Below are 4,654 nucleotides of genomic sequence, written 5' to 3'. Positions count from 1 at the left end.
TCGTTTTTTTTTTTTTGCCCTTGGGGGTCCATCTGAGACCCCCTGAGAAGGGCTAGAGGGTTGGGGGTCTCTACCCTGCCCCCTTTTCGTGTTTTCCACTCTTGTTTTGGGCTCTCTTGTGCCTCAGCTCTCCTGAGAAACAACATGGTGGCCAACTCTTCCAGGTTTGGACAGTTTGGAATGTTGACAGTCGACTGCCAGCCAATCAGGATCACGCTCACGCACGTAAGGGTATGCGCACGTACGCGTACGGTACGCGTACGGTGCGCGGATCCGTAAGCTCATATAGATATATATGTGTTTTTTACCCTAATTTTCATAAAAAACACTGGAGCAATTTTCACCAAACATAGCAAAGGCTCATCTGCGTACCAGTCCCTACAATTTTGCAAAGTTTGGCGTAATTCCGTTCAGCGGTTCGGGCTGTAGACTTGTCAGACCGTCCTATGTAAATTAACATGGAGAAAACACGTTTTGGGACCCCCCTTTTTTCTCAGCCCCCACTTCACGAACCCCCCCCCCCCCCGAAACTTACAGGGAAGGAGCGGAGTGCAGCGAGACCATTTTAAGGAAAATTACAGGCAGATCCCTCAATCGGCGCCAAAGTTATTCCCAATAGAATGTTCGGAATTTCCTATGGTAGCCAATCCTAACTATATATACCTACTGGCTATCGCCAGTAGGAAATATATATATATATATATACTTACCGACAGCTTCAGCGTTCCATTGTTTATAAGAAAACAGAAGTGGAGCAAAAAGAGGAATTGGACAACGTTTCTCATCTACAAACAGGAAGAGTAAAAGGACAAACTTACATTAGCATTATTGTGTGAAGCACCAGGTTAAAATGCAGGTAACAGAGGAGTATAATTTAGAGAAAGGAGTCAAGTTAGAGTAAAATCTCAGTAGTTACATGTATTCTCTATTTACAGATTCCTACAAGAAGTGTACATCATACATGTAGGGCGAAGCATCAGTTCAAGAAATTGACCACATATATCTAATACAAGAGAGCAGCTAGCCACAAAATAAGGACAGGTAATCTAGATGGAATTCTAAATGTTATGAAAACTGAATAAGGTTTATTGATGTTACATGGTGTTCTTTGTTACAGGACGACAACTAGGAGCATAGCTCGTATTCCAATCCAGAAGAGGTGAAGCAGTGGCAGTCTCTCTTTTCTTCCCAATCCCCTTTCTCCCTCTTTGCTGCTAGTGAGCATATAGTTGGCAGTAGCAGAGTTTGGGATTGAGGAATTATCGTCTGCTCCTGCGGAAAGTTAAGGTTCAGGTACAGTACTTGACAACTTCAAGGGATAATGCAGCCACCAGTACTTTCAATTTAGTAGCTTTGGTAATAATATTAGAAAACATTCTTGCGAGGTAAGGATAGTAGCATATATTTTACAATCATTTTTTAATCAGAGAAATTGTCAGTAATTTTAAGTATATACGGTCTTTATCATGTTTGGAAACAAAAGTAATCAGGGCATACATAAAAGTACCTCTGGCTCTAGAGCTAGAGAGAAAAACATTATAGAGTTCGAGCAGTTTGGGGGCATGAAGGAAGGTGAATGAAGACAGAAGCTCAAAAGACAAAAACGATAGTTCCTAGAGCCTTGACCTTTTTTAAGGATTTAATGGCTGTTAATGTTTCTTGTAATGTAATATCAGGTTAAAGTTCTTAAAATGTATCAGCTAGAATTACAGTTTGAGGTATTTCAATGAAAATAGTTTTCAAAACTAGAAACCAAACCATGGATGTCATCAGTGTACAACGACTGATAAAAGGTTAGAAATGATTTGGAGACTCCATTATTGGCAGTAGAAGTAGAAGTATCATTTTAATTAGGAATAGAGGAGATGGCCTTGCATTCAGATTTATTTTTTAAATATTTGTCAAGTATTCTTTTCCACTTATTTGAACCATCATCAAATCTGGATTTTATGTGCAACAGAACATTGCACGCATCAATAGTGGCAATCCTATTTAGGTGAGAATTGGCTTTAAACAGCTCATGCAACAAGTGAGATAGTTTGGAAAAGAAGTACTTATGTTCAAGTTTCTTAATAACACTTAAGAGTAGTTTATGTTGATGACTAAGGTTATTTGCCTTTCACATAGTAAATGTAATTGGAAAGGCATGAAAAGAGGCTTTAAAAGCATAATTGTTTACGAAAGACGTGTCAGCAGGGTTGTTAAAATGAAAAAAATCTTCAATAAACAAAGTAGCTTTACTCAAGAAATTATTATCTGATAAAAGATGATTATTAAATCTCCATTTTACATATTTAAAATCCCCAGATGTAAAATCAGAGAAGATAAAATTTGAGCATTATCAGACAAAAACATGGAACCAATGTCTGCAGATAGCAAGCAAAGTAGTAGATATTTTGTGGTCAACAAATATTCATTTCTGGTAAGTGTGTCATGTACATTAAGAAAAAAAATCAGATTTATCTGGATTGCAAATACAGCATGCATCAAATAATGGTCTATAGGAAATTGCAAACTTAAAAACCTTAAAGGTTTTATCAGGTTTACATTTATATCTGGATTTCCTATCCTAAAAAGTATCTAATAATTGATTAAAGTCGCCAACTGTAATAATAATTGAATCTGGAATATTAACTAATTTGACTTTAATAATATTCCAAAACTCGGGGTCTGATTGGGCAGGGCCACATATTTTAAAGAGTGCAATAAGTTTATTTAAAAAAAATATTAACTAGTACCCAACTACCAGCATTATTGTATTCGGAGGAAAGCTCCACTCTTTTGACCATTAGAAAAAAAAAAAACCTGATCTACCCATTGTCTTTCTAATTTTAAAGATCCAGGGGGATAACTATGAGCCTCCTATAAAAAAAACAATGTTCGCATTAAGTCTAGAGAAATGAGAAACTACCTTTTGACAGTCTATCGGATTCCCAAGTCCAAACTCATTTCATGAGACAATATCAGACATGTCTGACTGTTAGGACTGTTACCCTGTATGGCGTCCTTTGAGAGGGGCGACTGTTAGGATTTGCGCCATAAACATGGCTAATCTTCATACGGTGTATTCGAATTGACCAAATATATGTAGCATGTTCAGTCATTAATTTGGTTGGCTTCATGCACAAGTGTGAACTTTCATGCTTTGATTTTTCTTGTATAAATTGGTATGGTTTCCTGTAATACTGTTATAAACATCAAGTAGTTCTTGGTATCTGATGAAACAACTTGATTCAGCAGAACTAATTGCAGTTAACATGTGCCTGGCACACCCGCTTTACAGTTGGCAATTTGCATTTCTGTTAAACCACCCCACCCACCTGAAACCTATAAAAGGCTTGAAAACAGAATGAGACGTGCTTGCACTCATCTTTACGACTCCCCACTTACTTGATTTCCTTTGAGTTCCCGCGCCACATGCAGCATTCTTCCTTATTGGTTCCAGTCAGTTCTTGGTGGTTTACAGGGAAACGCCACAACTTCCTCCTTCGGTCTGTTTAGGAAATAACTCCGGCCTGCAACAAAGAAATAAAAAGCAGCGCTCTGTCAAGTAAGGCATTTCTAATTAACAAAGCTTTTAGTGGAAGCGCATCAAAGATTGAACAGGTACTTTTCTGTTCTATTCCAAAGGCTGATAATTGACGACTTTTGCGCTCACAGAGGAAATGCTCCAAGGTTCATTTAATAATAGTTTATTCGTATTTCAAGAGTGAGACAAATAAGGCTTTTCAAAGTAAAGAGAGACAGACTCATTTCCGACTCAGAAATAAGTGGACATAAAACTTATTTTGTGTTGCATTACTTTTATTTTATGATATTCTTGAAGCCAAGAAAAAGGTGTTTTGTTAGTAAGTGTTTCATGGAACATTTGAATTTCAGTTATTGGTGTGTAATGCTGAAAAGGTGACAAGGTGTACTTTTATTTCAGTAAAGAGAGCAGCATTATACACATGTGTTTAAGAATGTCACTTTAAGTATGTGATACATCTGATGATACATGGGAAACATTATCTCAGCTATATGTTGAGCAGAAAATTAAAGTGAAAGGTATAATCTTTATGTGCAATGTAAATCAGGATACTAGTGAATGTATTCATCTAAGTAGGTTAATGAATGTTTACTGATCTTTATCGTTTGTACATAGATATTTTCTCAGAGGTATTGCTTTGTTTACTGAGTGGTTAAGGGTATACGGTCAGTGCCACAGCTGTGCCAAGATCCCAATCCAGCAGAGTGTTTTCTTTCTGTTCTTTTTTATTTTGTCCCATTTTCCCCCTTCCCCTGAAGATATGTTCATGTTAAGCTGTGTTATACATACAGTTTCGCAGGGGCATTGAACAAACGTCTCATCTCTCAAATCGAACATCCTGAATTTCTGGTGAGTGGAGACTGGACACTGACACAGGAGAAGATGAATGGTGAAATAGAAGTGACAATCTGACAAAATAAATAGGGAAGATATACAGTAGGGAAATACAATTATAAACAATACATAGGGAAAACGTATGAGATTGGTGAGCCAATTTACATTCATAAAAGTAGAAAAAGGAAAGAAAGAGAAAAAAATAGAATGACACAAACTCAGATCTGAAGAAAATATAGATGTAGAAAATAGTTTGCAACGCTGACAAAATGAAAAGACATGCAGCAGCAG

Source organism: Lissotriton vulgaris, unplaced genomic scaffold, assembly GCF_964263255.1.
Source record: "Lissotriton vulgaris unplaced genomic scaffold, aLisVul1.2 SCAFFOLD_3658, whole genome shotgun sequence".
Classification (NCBI taxonomy): Eukaryota; Metazoa; Chordata; class Amphibia; order Caudata; family Salamandridae; genus Lissotriton; species Lissotriton vulgaris.
This window is presented reverse-complemented; position numbering follows the sequence as displayed.